Here is a 19,416-nt window from a genome sequence, read left to right as displayed (position 1 = left end):
GTCCAGGACCTGCGGCTACCCTTGATGACGCAGGGGACAGGAACTCAGAAGATCATCCTTTTGACAGCTTGGCTCCATTGATGGAGCTTTCATCTGTCACTCTGTAGTGGTTTTCACCCCTACTCCAGGAATAAAGTTTGGTGATGGACCAAGATTTCACTTTTTAAAAATTAAATATATGTATATACTCATTGCTATTTCTAAATTTTAAAACTGAACCTTGGCTGAACACTATGCTTAAAATCTGTGTGTGACCCTAACGAAATAAGCCATCTCATCATGTCCAAAAAATCACTGGGAACTGCCCAGCCCAATTTTGAAGAGTGCTATACAAATGTGGTTTGCACTTGATAATTGATCTTACCAGCAGGGTAGACACTCTGCTAAGACAAGCATTCCTATCAACTCCTAATGACTGGGATGTTTAGCAGTCTTTGAGACCCAGATGATAGAAGCACATCCTTTTTAGGTCCTGGCTTGTAGAACTGTACAGCTTGGTCTGCTCTTTATCACCTGACTGACAACCACACAGAAACAGAAAGTAGCAGGAAGAGGCCATTCGGCCCTTCGAGCCTGCTCCACCATTCATTATGATCATGGCTGATCGTTAAGTTTGCTACCCTGATCCCGCCTTCTCCCATATCCCTTTAGCCCCGAGAGCTATATCTAATCCCTCGTGGAAATTACACCAAGTTTTGACCTCAACTACTTTCTGTGGTAGCGAATTCCACAGATTCGCCACTCTTTGGGTGAAGAAATTTCTCACCTCAATCCTAAAAGGTTTATCCCTTATCCTCAAACTATCGCCCCTAATTCTAGACTCTCCCACCATTGGAACATTCTGTCTGACTCTACCTTGTCTAATCCTGTTAGAATTTTGTAAATTTCTATGAGATTCCCCCTCCCTCTTAAACGCCAATAAATATAACCCCAACCGATTCAGTTCTCATGACAGTCCCGCCATCGCAGGAATCAGTCTGGTAAACCTCCGCTGCAGGCCCTCCAAAGTAAGAACATCCTTCCTCAGATGAGACCAAAACTGCACACACTGCTCCAGGTGTGGCCTCACCAATGCCCTATATAATTGCAGTAAAACATCTCTATTCCTATACTCAAATCCTCTCGCTATGAAAGCCAACATACATTTGCCTTCTTTACTGCCTGCGTACTTACTTTCAGTGACTCTGGGGCAGCACGGTAATGCAGTGGTTCGCACTGCTGCCTCACGGTGCTGAGATCCGTGTTGTATTTGCACATTCCATGACTGCATAAGTGGATTGGCCACACTAAATCGCCCCTTAATTGGGAAAAAAAAGAATTGCGTACTCAACATTTATAGGGAAAAAAATACTTTCAGTGACTGATGCACCAAAGTCTCACTGAGTATCTACTCTCAATTTACACCCATTCAAATAATCTGCCTTCCTATTTTTGTTACTAATGCGGATAACCTCAGCCTGCCCAAATCCCGCTGAAGTATCTCTGCATCCTCACAGCTCACCCTCCCACACAGCATTGTATCATCTGCTAATTTGGAGATAATATGTTTAGTTCCAAATCATTAATATATATTTGTACATTTAGAGTATCCAGTTCTTTTATTTCCCCAATTAAAGGCAATTTAGCCAATCTACCTTCCCTGCACATCTTTGGGTTTGTGGGAATGAGACCCACATCGACATGAAATGAAAATCGCTTATTGACAAGTAGGCTTCAAATGAAGTTACTGACATGGGGAGAATGTGCAAACTCCACATGGACAGTGACCCGCGGCCGGGATCGAACCTAGGTCCTCGGCGCCGTGAGGCAGCAGTGCTAACCTCTATGCCACCTGTAAAATCATTAATATATATTGTGAACACTACTGGATGCAAGCATACTAGACAAAGGAAACTAGTGACATGTCTGTGCTGTACTGTTCTATGTTCTATGTTCTATGTTCTATGTATGACCGATTAATAGAAAGGGCTGACACCATACTGGACGCAACAAGAAAGAAATGGGAGGATGACCTGGGGATTGAGATAGGGTGGGGACTCTGGAGCGAAGCACTGCATAGGGTCAACTCCACCGCCACGTGTGCAAGGCTCAGCCTGACGCAGCTAAAAGTGGTACATAGAGCCCACTTAACAAGAACCTGTATGAGTGGGTTCTTCCCGGAGGTGGAGGATAGATGTGAACGGTGCCAAGTAGGCCCGGCCAACCACGCCCACATGTTCTGGTCTTGCCCCAGACTTGTGGAGTACTGGACAGCCTTTGAGGCAATGTCCAAAGTGGTGAGGGTGGTGCCATGCCCGAAAGTGGCGGTCTTTGGGGTCTCGGACCAGCCAGATCTATTCCTGGGGAGGAGTGCGGACGCCTTTGCCTCCCTGTTCGCCCGCCGTAGAATCCTGTTTGGCTGGAGGCCTGCAGCACCACCCAGAGCTGCAGACTGGCTGTCCGACCTCTCGGAATCTCTCCAAATGGAGAAAATCAAATTCGCCATCCGAGGGTCAGACGACGGCTTCCACAGAACATGGGAGCCATTCACGCGACTGTTCCGGGACCTGTTTGTCAACGAACAAGAGGAAGAATAGCCAGGTAGCCAAGAATCAGTGGAAAGTAGTCAAGAATCAGGGGAAAGTAGCCAAGGCATGAAAGGGAGAGATAGACCGGGGGGGAGGGGGAGACAGCTAAACCTGCGGAAAGAAAGGTGAACCACGGGGGGAGGGGGGTGGAGACAGCTAAACCTGAGGAAAGAAAGACTAACCGTGGGGGGGGAACAAGAGGAGAACCAGCGAGGGGGGGGGGGGGGGGGGGCAGGGAAATGGGAGCCGGCACGGGATACCAAAACGAGCATGGCATCTCCAGGAGCGGGGAACGAGGAAAATAAAGAGGGAGGACAGGAGGAGCAGCAGAAGCGGAGGTGGGCGCGAGACGGCCGCAAGATCCGTCCGGGAGACGCAGGCGACAACAACATGAAACACAGCCAAGTGTCGCACACTGTAATTATCTCCCCGGCACCCAAATGTATATTTGCCTCCCCAATCCCCCCTTCCCCCGCAAACAGTCGCCTACTTACGTGTTGTAAATAATTTTGCCAGGTGTACAGAGCTCCCGCTGTCGAGCTGGTGCACAATACCCTACCAGTTATTCTATTTTATTTTTTATTGTATTTTTTTTTACTACGTACTATTTTCTTCTCTTTGGTATGTTTGGGTGTGCCCTTCTCTTCTCTCGATGTGTATATATATATATGTTTCTTATCCTGTGTACATAACGGTAATTATACCTTGTTCAAAAACCCAATAAAAAACATTTATTTTAAAAAATATATATATATTGTGAACAGTTGGGGTCCGAGCACTTGTCCCTGCGGTTCCCAACTAGTCACTGCCTGCCAATCAGAAAAAGACCCATTTGTTCCATCTTTTTGCTTCCTGTCTGCTAACCAGCTTTCTATCCATCTCGAGACACTAGTAGTAATCCCATGCGTTTTAAATTTACATAGTAATGTGAGACTTTGAAAGGAGCTCTTCCCAGGCTGAACACCTGGCCCCATTTACATTGCTTCCGTTAGAAGTTCTGTGCATTTATAGAACAGTACAGTCCCTTCGGCCCTCAATGTTGCGCTGACCTGTGAAACCAACCTCCTGCCCACCTACACTATTCCCTTATCATCCATATGTTTATCCAATGACCATTTAAATGCCCTTAATGTTGGCGAGTCCACTACTGTTGCAGGCAGGGCATTCCACACCCTTACTACTCTCCGAGTAAAGAACCTACCTCTGACATTTGTCCTATATCTATCTCTCCTCAATTTAAAGCTGTATCCCCTCGTGCTAGCCATCACTATCCGAGGAAAAAGGCTCTTACTGTCCACCTAATCCTCTGATCATCTTGTATGCCTCAATTAAGTCACCTCTTAATGTTCTTCTCTCTAACGAAAATAGCCTCAAGTCCCTCAGCCTTTCCTCATAAGATCTTCCCTCCATACCAGGCAACATACTGGTAAATCTCCTCTGTACCCTTTCCAATGCTTCCACATCCTTCCTATAATGCGGCGACCTGAACTGCACGCAATACTCCAAATGCGGCCACAGCAGAGTTTTGTACAGCTGCAACATGACCTCATGGCCCCGAAACTCAGTCCCTCTACCAATAAAAGCTAACACACCGTACACCTTCTTAACAACCCTCTCGACCTGGTTTAGCTGGTTTAGCTCACTCGGCTAAATCGCTGGCTTTTAAAGCAGGCCAGCAGCACGGTTCGATTCCCGTACCAGCCTCCCCGGACAGGCGCCGGAATGTGGCGACTAGGGGCTTTTCACAGTAAATTCATTGAAGCCTACTCGTGACAAGTGATTTTCATTTCAACCTGGGTGGCAACTTTCAGGGATCTATGTACATGGACACCGAGATCTCTCTGCTCATCCACACTACCAAGAATCTTACCATTAGCCCAGTACTCTGTATTCCTGTTACTCCTTCCAAAATGAATCACCTCACACTTTTCTGCATTAAACTTCATTTGCCACCTCTCAGCCCAGCTCTGCAGCTTATCTATGTCCCTCTGTAACCTGCAACATCCTTCTGCACTGTCCACAACTCCACCGACTTTAGTGTCATCTGCAAATTTACTCACCCATCCTTCTACGCCCTCCTCCAGGTCATTTATAAAAATGACAAACAGCAGTGGTCCCAAAACAGATTCTTGTGGTACACCACTAGTAACTGAACTCCAGGCTGAACATTTCCCATCAACCACCACCCTCTATCTTCTTACAGCTAGCCAATTTCTGATCCAAACTGCTAAATCACCCTGAATCCCATGCCTCCGTATTTTCTGCAATAGCCTACCATGGGGAACCTGATCAAACGCTTTACTGAAATCCATATACACCACATCAACTGCTTTACCCTCGTCCACCTGTTTGGTCACCTTCTCAAAGAACTCAATAAGGTTTGTGAGGCATGACCTACCCTTCACAAAACTGTGTTGACTATCCTTAATCAAATTATTCCTTTCTAGATGATTATAAATCCTATCTCTTATAAACCTTTCCAAAACTTTGCCCACAACAGAAGTAAGGCTCACTGCTCTATAGTTACCGGGGTTATCTCTACTCCCCTTCTTGAACAAGGAGACAACATTTGCTACCCTCCAGTCTTCTGGCACTATTCCTGTAGACAATGACAACATAAAGATCAAAGCCAAGGGCTCAGCAATCTCCTCCCTAGTTTCCCAGAGAATCCTAGGATAAATCCCATCCAGCCCAGGGGACTTAACTATTTTCACACTTTCCAGAATTGCTAACACATCCTCCTTATGAACCTCAAGCCCGTCTAGTCTAGTAGCCTGTATGTCAGTATTCTCCTTGACAACATTGTCTTTTTCCTGTGTGAATACTGACGAAAAATATTCATTTAGCACCTCTCCTATCTCCTCGGACTCCACGCACAACTTCCCACTACTGTCCTTGATTGGCCCTACTCTTACCCTAGTCATTCTTTTATTCCTGACATGCCTTTACAAAGCTTTAAGGTTATCCTTGATCCTACCTGCCAAAGACTTCTCATGTCCCCTCCTGGCTCTTCTTAGCTCTCTCTTTAGGTCCTTCCTAGCTAATTTGTAACTCTTGAGCGCCCTAACTGAACCTTCACGTCTCATCTTTACATAAGCCTCCTTCTTCCTCTTGACAAGTGATTCAACTACTTTAGTAAACCACAGTACTCTTGCTTGACCACTTCCACCCTGCCTGACAGGTACATACTTATCAAGGACACGCAGTAGCGGTTCCTTGAACATGCTCCACATTTCAATTGTGCCCATCCCCTGCAGTTTCCTTCCCCATCCTATGCATCCTAAGTCTTGCCTCATCGCATCATAATTGCCTTTCCCCCAGCTATAACTCTTGCCCTGCGGTATATACCTATCCCTTTCCATCGCTAAAGTAAACTTAACCGAAGTGTGGTCACTAACTTCAAAGTGCTCACCTACATCTAAATCTAACACCTGGCCTGGTTCATTACCCAGTACCAAATCCAATGTGGCCTCGCCTCTTGTTGGCCTATCTACACACTGTGTCAGGAAACCCTCCTGCACACATTGGACAAAAACGGACCCATCTAAAGTACTCAAACTTTTGCGTTTCCAGTCAATATTTGGAAAGTTATAGTCCCCCATAACAACTACCCTGTTACTTTCGCTCCTATCCAGGATCATCTTTGCAATCCTTTCCTCTACATCACTGGAAATTTTCGGAGCCCTATAGAAAACTCCCAACAGGGTGACCTCTCCTTTCCTGTTTCTAACCTCAGCCCATACTACCTCAGTAGACGAGGCCTCATCAAACGTCCTTTCTGCCATCGTAATACTGTCCTTGACTAACAATGCCACCCCTCCCCCTCTTTTACCACCTTCCCTGAGGTTACTGAAATATCTAAACCCCGGAACCTGCAACAACTATTCCTGTCCCTGCTCTATCCATGTCTCCGAAATGGCCAACTATCGAAGTCCCAGGTACCAACCCATGCTGCAAGTTCACCCACCTTATTCAGAATGCTCTTGGCGTTGAAGTAGACACACTTTAAACCACCTTCCTGCCTACCAGTACACTCTTGAAACCTTACTCATGACCTCACTACTCTCAACCTCCTGTATACTGGAGCTACAATTCAGGTTCCCAACCTCCTGCTGAATTAGTTTAAACCCTCCCGAAGAGCATTAGCAAATTTCCCCCCCAGGATATTGGTATCCCTCTGGTCCAAGTGTAGACGGTCCCGTTTGTCGAGGTCCCACCTACCCCAGAATGAGCCCCAATTGTCCAGGTATCTGAAGCTCTCGCTCCTGCACCATCCCTGTAGCCACGTGTTCAACTGCTCTCTCTCCTTATTCCTCGTCTCGCTAGCACGTGGCACGTCTAACAACGCAGAGATAATAACTCTGTTTGTTCTAGCTCTAAGATTCCACCCTAGCTCCCTGAATTCCTGGCTTTCATTCCTATCCCTTTTCCTACCTATGTCGGTGGTACCTATGTGGACCACGACTTGGGGCTGCTCCCCCTCCCCCTTAAGGATCCTGAAAACACCATCCGAGACATCACGGACCCTGGCACCTGGGAGGCAACACACCAACCGCGAGTCTCTCTCGTTCCCACAGAATCTCCTATCTATCCCCCTAACTATGGAGTCTCCAATGACTAATGCTTTACTCCTCTCCCCCCTTCTCTTCTGAGCAACAGGGACAGACTCTGTGCCAAAGACCTGTACCCCATGGCTTACCCCTGGTAAGTCATCCCGCCCACCAGTATCCAAAGTGGTATACTTGTTACTGAGGAGAACGACCACAGGAGTTCCCTGTACTGACTGCTTCCTCCCAGCCCCTCTCACCGTCACCCATCTATCTTCATTCTTCGGAGTACAAAACTGATTAATCTTTGCATGCCTATCTCACCTTGCAACGTCTCGGCCACTGGAGAAGTGATTTCTACAACATCAGTTTTCAGTGAAAAAATACCTCATTGGACATTGATTCTGAACCTCTTATGAATCAATATTTATTTTCTCTGTATTGTAATACCTTTTTATCTGTCTGTTGAATCTGCCAAATCAGCATGTATGAAACTGGTAGAAAACAGTGAACAAGGTTTATTAATAATTACACTCTTTCACTCCCTGACTTGCGCCGAGGTCAGGGTTTTTATAACAGCGAGGGCTCCCCTTGGTCAGGGGAAGCCCCACCCCCATTACTGGGGAAGTTCATATTCTGAGGAGGTCACGGAGAATCGGATTGTCCTTATTCCTTGACCCCTGTAGGGGTTATAACTCTTCCCCCAACCCAACCCCCACCAGGTCCGGCATGACATCCGCGTCAGTGGGCTGACACCATCTCTCAGCTTCTTAGCCCAGTGGCGGGTTTTGGGCATAATCCGTGTGGCCTCTGGAGGCGTCTACCTGACCGAGTAGCAGTGCTTACGCGAGGAGTGTCTGGGATAACCAAACTTAGACAGTGACCCATTAACAACTCAGCAGGTACGACTCCCATCGTGGTATGCAGTATTAAAAAAAAGCGTGTCTGTCGGGTCTCCCAGGAATCCAAGGTCGGCTTCTTCATACCTCATTTAAATGTTTGAACTGCTCGCTAGTCCATTTGGCGGCAGGTGGTAAGGGGTGGTCCATACGTGGCAGATGCTGTTCGCGGACATGAACGACCCAAATTCTGTACTTTTGAACACCGTCCTGTTGTCGGAGACTAGCACCTCTGGTTTCCCATGTGTGCTGAACGTTTGATGCAACCTTTCGATAGTGGCCCAGGCAGTCATTACCTGCAAAGTGGACCTCCATCCACTTTGAGTGAGCGTTGGTGATGGTATGGAACATTGCCCCCTGGAAAGGTCCCATAAAATCAATATGGAGGCGGGACCACAGTCGACCTGGCCATACCCATGGGTGGAGAGGTGCTGCTGGCGGGAGCAGACGGTGTCTGCAGGACCAAAATAACCGAGTAATTTATTATTTTATCCTTGTTTAATAGATCTTCCTATTTGTAAAAAAAAATGTTTATTGGTGGTAAGCACTTTGAGAAATTCTACAGCCATGATAGGCACAGTTAATGTCCAAATGCTGCATGACCTGGACAATATCCAGGCTTGGGCTGACAAGTGGCAAGTTAGATTCCCACCACACAAGTGCCAGGCAATGACCAGCTCCAAAGAGAGATCTACCAATCACCCCATGACATTCAATGACTGCAGTGCTCACCACCTGCCTGGATGAGTGCAGTTGCAACAACACTGGAAGAAGCTCAACATTGTTATGTATTTGGGGTTGTTGTTCTGTTGATGCGGGGTCACTTTAGTCCAGTCACTGAGGAAATAGTGCCTCTGAGAGGATATATCACCAGTCACCACTAGTGACAAGGCAACCCCTATTGTGCCTGTAATGAAGCAGGACAGGACTGTACAAATCTGCGGAGATTTCAAAACAACTATCAATCCAGTTTTCCTAGCAGATCAATACCTGCTACCAATGATTGAGGATTTGTTCGTTGGCCTAGCAGAGTTCAGCAAGATCGACCTATCGCAGGCCTACCTGCAAGCAAATATTGCAGCTGAATCTCAACACCTGCTCAACATTAAAGCATACAAAGGCCTATTTTGCTATGCCTTTTGGTATTACGCCGCCACCCACTTTGTTTCTACGGTCCATGGACCAGATCTTAAGCGGTCTGCAGGGGGTGCAATGTTACCTTGACGACATACAGGAACACTTGCGTAACTTAGAAGCCACATTGAAACGCCTTCAAACATGTGGTCTTCAGGAAAGAAATGTCAGTATAATATTTAGGCCATGTGATCGATAGTAATCGTTTACACAAGGCACCGAAGAAAGGGGGGCTATCATGGAGCCCCCAGGATCATCGAATGTTATTGTTGTGTTGGTGCGTGGTCACTTTAAGAGGTTAGTCACGGGATAGTTTGTGACATCATCAGCTGCTTCACAGGCTTTGCCTCAGTCGAGGTCAAGTCTTTGTAGAATGAACAGCTATTCAATAAACTTGCGTTGTTATTTGAATTCAACCCCATGTGCTTCAACTTCCTGTTCTTTTGGCCTGCGTGTCCAGAATATAACACCATCCACAAACATTCAATTCCTCCAACACCGATGCACATTGGCAGCCGTGTATACCACCTACAAGATGCACTGCAGGAACTCACTAAGGCTCCTTCAGCTGCAGCTTCCAAACCCCCGACCACTACAATCTAGGACAAGAGCAGCAGATACCTGGGAACCCCACCACCTGGAGGTTCCCCTCCAAACCGCTCAGCATCCTGACTTGGAAATATATTGGTCGTTACTTCGCAGCCATTGGGTCAAAATCATGGAATTCCCTCCATAGCAGCACAGTGGCTTTACCTACACCACAGGGACTGCAGCGGTTCAAGGAGGCAGCTCACCACCATCTTCTGAAGGGAAATTAAGGATGGGCAATAAATGCTGGCCTAACCAGCGAAGCCCACATCTTGTTATTAGCCCCCCCCCCCCCCCACCCCCGCCATTCATAGTTGCGCAGAAACTGCAACAAAGGTTTTGATAATGAGCTCAATGACCTTCCCTGACTATCTCTAATATAAGAATGATACATCTTTTCATTTCTTAGCTGTCATTTGTTTGACTCCTACAATATCTGTGAAACTGTGTATTTTGACAGAAAGATACACAGCGTTGAGTGCCTAATCTCACTGAGAATACTAGGTCTGTGCCCTCTAACTGCAGAACATGCACATTCCAAACTCATCTCCAATTTATTTTGTGGTGTTAAAGGGACAAACATGGCCCTTTTATAGAATGGCCTGTCATCTGGATTGCCCGAGGAGATCTGGGCACATAGAAGTGCCCAACCTGAGGAATATATCATGTGGCCTCACGGACACAAATGGGAGTCACTGTTCCTGTTAGGATGCTCAGTACAATTAACAGCTTTGTGTTCTGCTGTAAGATTTATCCATCCCTGTGAAACATGAATGTATTGGAGAGAGTACAGGAGAGGTTGACAAGAATGATTCCAGCAATTAGAAAATTCAGTTATGAGGATGGATTGGAGAGGTTGGGACTGATCTGCCTCGCGAGAAGAAGGCTAAGGGGGGGGGGGGGGGGGGGGGGGGGGGTTGATAGAGATGTTCAAAATCATGAGGGGGGTTGGCCAGAGTAGTTAGGGAGAAGCTGTTCCTACTCCTAAAAGGACCGGGAATGAGTGGGCACAGATTTAAAGTGATTTGCAAAAGAAGCAAATGCGATGTGAGAAAAACATTTTTCACACAAGAGGTCCTGGTCTTGAATGCACGGCCTGGAAGTGTGGTGGAAGCAGGTTCAATTGATGCATTCAACAGGGCATTAGATGATTATTTGAATAGAAACAATGCACAGGGGTTAGGGGAAGGTCATGATGTTCGTTTGGAGAGCTGGTGTAGACAGGATGGGCCAAATGGCCTCCTGTGCTGGGACAATTCAGTGCAAAAACTAGCGCTCACCACACTGAGCTCAAAAAGAAGAGCTGAAGTGAGAGCCAAACGCACCAGGGTGTTGTGGGCTAAATTGCAGCTGGGATCATTTAAGAATCACTCCATTCTTACAGTATAGTGTAGTTTTGTACTTCCCACCAGAGATTTCATGGAATATGGAGCAAGCTGTGTAAATGGAATTCAGTCACTTACAGACAAATGAATTAGGAGTAGGCCACTCGGCCCCTCCTTTCTGCTCCACCATTCAAGTATAACCTCACATCCACCTTTCTCCTCCTACCCCAATAACCTTTCACCTCCTTGCTTATCAGCAATCTGCCTTGAAAACATTCAAAGACTCTACTTCCACCAGCTTTTGAGCCAGTTTCAACTGGTTCGCAGGAGAGCTGGTGGGAGGGCCGGGGGAGGGTGGCGCCGGGCCGGAGGGGTGTGTGGGTGGAGAACCTGCTGGTGCCAGGTCCCTGAGGGAGACAGTATCCTGGCAGCCGTCGGGGTGCGCCACGTAGGCATACTGGGGGTTTGAATGGAGCAATTGCACCCTCTCCACCAACGGGTCCGCATTGTGGAGTTGGATGTGCCTACGGAGCAGGATGGGTCCTGGAGCTGCAAGCCAAGTCGGGAGCGACATCCCGGATGTGGATTTCCTGGGGAAGGCAAAGAGACGTTCATGGGGTGTGTTGTTAGTGGCGGTGCACAGTAGTGACCAGATGGAGTGCAGTGCATCAGGGAGGACCTCCTGGCAGCGAGAGGCTGGGAGGTTCCTGGACTGTAGGGCCAGTTGGACGGCCCTCCATACTGTCCCGCTCTCCCTCTCCACCTGTCCGTTTCCCCGGGGATTGTAGCTTGTGGTCCTGCTGGAGGCGATACCCCTGCTGAGCAGGAACTGACGCAGCTCATCACTCATGAATGAGGATCCCCTGTCACTGTGGATGTAGGTGGGGAAGCCGAACAGAGCGATAATTGTGTTGAGGGCTTTGATGACGGTGGCAGACGTCATGTCGGGGCATGGCTTGGCGAAGGGGAATCTGGAGTACTCATCGACCACACTGAGAAAATACGTGTTCCGGTCGGTGGAGAGGAGGGGCCCTTTGAAATCCATGCTGAGGCGTTCAAAGGGGTGGGAGGCCTTCACCAGGCACGCACGGTCCAGCCAGTCGAAGTGCGGCTTGCACTCCGCACAGACCTGGCAGTTCCTGGTGATTGTCCGTACTTTCTCGACGGAGTAGGGCATGTTGCGGGCCTTTATGAAATGGTACAACTGTGTGACTCACGGGTGACAAAGGTTGTCGTGAAGGGTCCGGAGTCGGTCTACTTGTGCGCTGGCACATGTACCTCGTGATAGGGCGTCTGGGTGCTTGTTGAGCTTACCGGGCGATAGAAAATTTTGTAATTGTAGGTGGAGAGCTCGATCCTCCACCTCAAGATCTTATCGTTCTTGATCTTGCCCCGCTCTGTGTTATTAAACATGAAGGCCACCAACCGTTGGTCAGTAAGGAGAGTGAATCTCTTGCCTGCCAGGTAATGCCTCCAATGCCGCACAGCTTCGATGATAGCTTGGGCCTCTTTTTCGACGGATGAGTGCCGAATTTCTGAGGTATGAAGGATGCGGGAGAAGAATGCCACGGGTCTGCCTGCCTGATTGAGGGTGGCGGCTAGGGCGACGTCTGATGCGTCGCTCTCTACTTGAAAGGGTAGTGTCTCTTCTACTGATTGCATCCCGGCCTTGGCGATATCGGCTCTGATGCGGGCGAAGGCCTGTTGTGCCTCGGCCGTCAGGGGAAAATGGGTGAACTGTATGAGTGCGCGGGACTTGTCCACATAATTTGGGACCCACTGGCCGTAGTACGAGAAGAACCCCAGGCAGCGTTTGAGGGCCTTGGGGCAGTGGGGAAGGGGGAGCTCCATGAGGGGGTGCATGCAGTCGGGATCGGGCCCCAGAACTCTGTTCTGGACCACATAGCCGAGGGTGGCTAAGCGGGTCGTGCTAAACACGTACTTCTCCTTGTTGTAGGTGAGGTTTAGGAGAGTGGCGGTGTGAAGGAATTTGGCAAGTTTGGCTTGATAGTTAGAGGCCCAATCCCTGGTGGTGTCAACAGGATCACTGCATTCCCATTGGACACAGGTACACCATTAGCTATCAGCCTGCTATTCACAGACCGGATCTCTTGTCTCCGTTGCTGAAATATGGCTTGAGCCAACCGCCGAGGCCGGAATGCTACCAGTGACCCATAACCTCCGTTTGCACGAAGCAATATTTAAATGAATGAGGTTACTTCAAGTGCAACACGTTAAAAGTTAAGATCACAGAACTTGAATAAACATCTTTGCATCTCTGACATGTTGGAACTTTGGATGCAGCTCAACGCCTTAGATTGAGAAACACTGCAATTTGGTCAAATCATGTGGATGAATCCAAATGAGGGTGGGCAGTAGAATTAGGGGCAACAGGGTAGCATAGTGGTTAGCACAACTGCTTCACAGCTCCAGGGTCCCAGGTTCGATTCCCGGCTTGGGTCACTGTCTGTGCGGAGTTTGCACGTTCTCCCCGTGTCTGCCTGGGTTTCCTCCGGGTGCTCTGGTTTCCTCCCACAGTCCAAAGATGTGCAGGTTAGGTGGATTGGCCATGCTAAATTACCCTTAGTGTCCAAAAAATATTAAGTGGGGTTCCAGGGATAGGGTGGAGGCGTGGGCTTACGTAGGGTGCTCCTTCCAAGGGCTGGTGCAGACTCAGTGGACCAAATGGCCTCTTTGTGCACTGTAAATTCTATGACTCTCTGCCCCCTCTTCCAAACTGATATCCTCTCGTTTGGGGCCATGGCGAACACTTTCACCATACTTTGGGACTTTGAAAGTCTGAGTCAGATCCTTGGTTCTATTGTTTACTGACTAATTCCCGGGATGGCAGGACTGACAGATGAAGAAAGACTGGATCGACTGGGCTTGTCCTCACTGGAGTTTAGAAGAATGAGAGGGGATCTCATAGAAACATATACAATCCTGATGGGACTGGACAGGCTGGAAGTGGAATTAATTTGTTCCTGATGTTGGGGACGTCCAGAACTAGGGGTCACAGCCTAGGAATAAGGGGTAAGCCATTCAGGACTGAGATAAGTAAGAACTTCTCTCGGAGAGTTGTGAACTTGTGGAATTCTCGACCACAGAAAGCAGAAATTCTTTGGATAGATTCAAGAGGCAGCTGGACGTGGCCCTTGGAGTATGGGGAGAAAGCGGGAGTGGGATACTGAATTTGCAAGACCAACCATGATCATATTGAATGATGGTGTAGAATCGAAGGGCCGAATGGCCTACTCCACCTATTTTCTATATTGCCATGACCTTCAAGCATGTGATGATGCCAATATTGTCAATCTGCATGATTTGCAGAAGATTAAATGGGTGGAGTTGAGTGCGAACATAACACAATGGCTATAAATGAAGATTAAATGCTGGGTAAAGTCCATGATAAGGTAGAATGCACACAGACTCTGGACGGAGCACGGTTTATGCTTCATTTCCTGTTACCATTTCGTGCATTCTTGCACATTTTTAAAAAGCTGGATTGAGGAGGCCAGGGTGACTAGCCAAGGGAAAGGTTCTCAAAATGTAACCAAACATTTCTATGAATGACACAGCTTACTGTCTCCGCACAAAATCTCTGCTATTCCCCATTCACTCTGAACTGGTCCAAACTCTGAACTGGACCACACTCACTCTGAACTGGTCCACACTCTGAACTGCTCCACACTCAGTGAACTGGTCCTCACTCTGAACTGCTCCACACTCAGTGAACTGGTCCTCACTCAGTGAACTGGTCCACACTCACTCTGAACTGGACCACATTCACTCTGAACTGGACCACATTCACTCTGAACTGCTCCACACTCAGTGAACTGGTCCACACTCACTCTGAACTGCTCCACACTCAGTGAACTGGTCCACACTCACTCTGAACTGCTCCACACTCACTCTGAACTGGTCCTCACTCACTCTGATGCAGTCCTCAATCACTCTGATTGTATCATTGGCTCTTGGGGGGAGTGTACATTTGATTGACTGTTGAATATCAGGGAGAGGCGCCGGTCCCCGGACCCCTCTGGCGGGGGGTGGGGAGGAGGTGTAGAGTCTGAGCACTGCTGCTTTTGAAGGCAGTTGATGATCTGCGACCTGCCTGGGCGGTCCGGACCCTGTTTGATTCCGATTGCAGGAACAACATTCAATCCGGGATCTCGTCTCTCTGTCTCGGGATTGAACTCAGCATGGAGCAGGTAGGCTCCCATTTATTGTGCAAAGAACCTTTTCTTATTAGATCTATTTTATTGATGTTGTCTGGAACAAGCAGCGGATCAGGATGAGGGAGAAATGTCAGTATTATGTGGGAAATTAAATTCGGCACAGTAACATTTGGAATAATTGCAGCAACAGGAAATCAAACTGTCTCCTATTCTCTCTAATACTGCGCCCTCCAAAGGAATGGAATATCAGAGAGGTGGAAAACAAGGGGAGAGACTGGGGTCCACAGGGGGAGAGACTGGGGTCCACAGGGAGAGAGACTGGGGTCCACAGGGGGAGAGACTGGGGTCCACAGGGGGAGACTGGGGTCCACAGGGAGAGACTGGGTCCACAGGGAGAGAGACTGGGGTCCACAGGGGGAGAGACTGGGGTCAACAGGGAGAGAGACTGGGGTTCACAGGGGGAGAGACTGGGTCCACAGGGGGAGAGACTGGGGTCCACAGGGGGAGAGACTGGGGTCAACAGGGAGAGAGACTGGGGTTCACAGGGAGAGAGACTGGGGTCCACAGGGAGAGAGACTGGGGCCCACGGGGGGAGACGGGTCCACAGGGGGAGAGACTGGGGTCCACAGGGAGAGAGACTGGGGTCCACAGGGGGAGAGACTGGCGTCCACAGGGGGAGAGACTGGGGTCCACAGGGGGAGACTGGGGTCCACAGGGAGAGACTGGGTCCACAGGGGGAGACTGGGGTTTACAGGGGGGGAGACTGGGGTCCACAGGGGGAGAGATTGGGGTCCACAGGGAGAGAGACTGGGGTTCACAGGGAGAGAGATTGGGGTCCACAGGGAGAGAGATTGGGGTCCACAGGGGGAGAGACTGGGGTTTACAGGGGGGGAGACTGGGGTCCACAGGGGGAGAGACTGGGGTCCACAGGGAGAGAGATTGGGGTCCACAGGGGGAGAGACTGGGGTTTACAGGGAGAGAGACTGGGGTTCACAGGGAGAGACTGGGTCCACAGGGGGAGAGACTGGGGTCCACAGGGGGAGAGACTGGGGTCCACAGGGGAGAGATTGGGGTCCACAGGGGGAGAGACTGGGGTCCACAGGGGGAGAGACTGGGGTCCACAGGGAGAGACTGGGTCCACAGGGAGAGAGACTGGGGTTCACAGGGAGAGACTGGGTCCACAGGGGGAGAGACTGGGGTTCACAGGGGGAGAGACTGGGGTTCACAGGGAGAGAGACTGGGGTTCACAGGGAGAGAGACTGGGGTCCACAGGGGGAGAGACTGGGTTCACAGGGGGAGAGACTGGGGTCCACCGGGAGAGAGACTGGGGTCCACAGGGGGAGAGACTGGGGTTCACAGGGGGAGAGACTGGGGTTCACAGGGAGAGAGATTGGGGTCCACAGGGGGAGACTGGGGTCCACAGGGAGAGAGACTGGGTCCACAGGGGGAGAGACTGGGTCCACAAGAAGAGAGACTGGGTCCACAGGGGGAGACTGGGGTCCACAGGGGGAAAGGGGAGACTGGGGTCCACAAGAAGAGAGACTGGGTCCACAGGGGGAGACTGGGGTCCACAGGGGGAGAGACTGGGGTTTACAGGGAGAGAGACTGGGGTCCACGGGGGGAGACTGGGGTCCACAGGGGTAGAGACTGGGGTTCACAGGGGGAGAGACTGGGGCCCACAGGGGGAGACTGGGGTCCACAGGGGGAGAGACTGGGGTTCACAGGGGGAGAGACTGGGGTCCACGGGGGGAGAGACTGGGGTCCACAGGGGGAGAGACTGGGGTCCACAGGGAGAGAGACTGGGGTTCACAGGGAGAGAGACTGGGGTCTACAGGGGGAGAGACTGGGGTTTACAGGGAGGGAGACTGGGTCCACAGGGGGAGAGACTGGGGTCCACAGGGGGAGACTGGGGTCCACAGGGGGAGAGACTGGGGTCCACAGGGGGAGGCTGGGGTCCACAGGGGGAGAGACTGGGGTCTACAGGGGGAGAGACTGGGGTCCACAGGGGGAGGCTGGGGTCCACAGGGGGAGAGACTGGGGTTCACAGGGAGAGACTGGGGTTCACAGGGAGAGACTGGGGTTCACAGGGAGAGAGAGGGGAGACTGGGGTCCACAGGGGGAGGCTGGGGTCCACAGGGGGAGGCTGGGGTCCACAGGGAGAGACTGGGGTCCACAGGGAGAGACTGGGGTCCACAGGGAGAGACTGGGGTCCACGTGGAGAGAGGGGACACTCGGGTCTCCAGGGGGAGAGCAGGGAGACTGGGGTCCACAGGGGTAGAGACTGGGTGCATGGGGGGAGAGAGGGGAGACTGGGGTCCACAATGGGAGAGGAGGGAGAGACTGGGGTCCACAGGGGGAGACTAGGGTCCACAGGGGGAGGCTGGGGTCCACAGGGAGAGACTGGGGTCCACATGGAGAGAGGGGACACTCGCGTCTCCAGGGGGAGAGCAGGGAGACTGGGGTCCACAGGGGTAGAGACTGGGTGCATGGGGGGAGAGAGGGGAGACTGGGGTCCACAATGGGAGAGGAGGGAGAGACTGGGGTCCACAGGGGGAGACTGGGTCCTTAGGGAGAGAGAGACTGCAGTCTACAAGGGGAGAGAGGGGAGAGACTGGGGTCCACAGGGTGAGAGGGGGGAAGAGACTGGGGTTTACAGTGTTGTGTTAGGTAGACTGGTCTAACACTGGCTGCAACTGGATGCATCTTAGATCAGAAAGATACTCCAGATCTTGAAGTTAGTTCAATCAGGTTTATTGAGCTAATAGCACAGTTAGCACAGTTCTCTGTGAGTTCGACTCTCTGCTAACTTAAGTTAAGGGGCTGTTTAGCTCACTGGGCAGGCCAGCAGCATGGTTCGACTCCCGTAACAGCCTCCCTGAACAGGCGCCGGAATGTGGCGACTAGGGGCTTTTCACAGTAACTTCATTGAAGTCTAGAACATAGAACATAGAACGATACAGCGCAGTACAGGCCCTTCGGCCCTCGATGTTGCACCGACATGGAAAAAATCTAAAGGCCATCTAACCTACACTATGCCCTTATCATCCATATGCTTATCCAATAAATTTTTAAATGCCCTCAATGTTGGCATGTTCACTACTGTTGCAGGTAGGGCATTCCACGGCCTCACCACTCTTTGCGTAAAAAACCCACCTCTGACCTCTGTCCTATATCTATTACCCCTCAATTTAAGGCTATGTCCCCTCGTGCTAGCCACCTCCATCCGCGGGAGAAGGCTCTCGCTGTCCACCCTATCTAACCCTCTGATCATTTTGTATGCCTCTATTAAGTCACCTCTTAACCTTCTTCTCTCTAACGAAAACAACCTCAAGTCCATCAGCCTTTCCTCATAAGATTTTCCCTCCATACCAGGCAACATCCTGGTAAATCTCCTCTGCACCCGTTCCAAAGCTTCCACGTCCTTCCTATAATGAGGCGACCAGAACTGTACGCAATACTCCAAATGCGGCCGTACTAGAGTTTTGTACAACTGCAACATGACCTCATGGCTCCGGAACTCAATCCCTCTACCAATAAAGGCCAACACACCATAGGCCTTCTTCACAACCCTATCAACCTGGGTGGCAACTTTCAGGGATCTATGTACATGGACACCGAGATCCCTCTGCTCATCCACACTACCAAGAATTTTACCATTAGCCAAATATTCCGCATTTCTGTTATTCTTTCCAAAGTGAATCACCTCACACTTCTCCACATTAAACTCCATTTGCCACCTCTCAGCCCAGCTCTGCAGCTTATCTATGTCCCTCTGTAACCTGCAACATCCTTCCGCACTGTCTACAACTCCACCGACTTTAGTGTCGTCTGCAAATTTACTCACCCATCCTTCTGCGCCCTCCTCTAGGTCATTTATAAAAATGACAAACAGCAACGGCCCCAGAACAGATCCTTGTGGTACGCCACTCGTAACTGAACTCCATTCTGAACATTTCCCATCAACTACCACTCTCTGTCTTCTTTCAACTAGCCAATTTCTGATCCACATCTCTAAATCACCCTCAATCCCCAGCCTCCGTATTTTCTGCAATAGACGACCGTGGGGAACCTTATCAAACGCTTTACTGAAATCCATATACACCACATCAACTGCTCTACCCTCGTCTACCTTTTTTTTTTTTTTTTTTTTTTTTTTTTTTTTTTTTTTTTTTCATTTT

Source organism: Scyliorhinus canicula, chromosome 4 (assembly GCF_902713615.1).
Source record: "Scyliorhinus canicula chromosome 4, sScyCan1.1, whole genome shotgun sequence".
Lineage (NCBI taxonomy): Eukaryota > Metazoa > Chordata > Chondrichthyes > Carcharhiniformes > Scyliorhinidae > Scyliorhinus > Scyliorhinus canicula.
The sequence above is the reverse complement of the archived record's forward strand: the minus strand, read 5'-3'. Positions refer to the sequence as shown.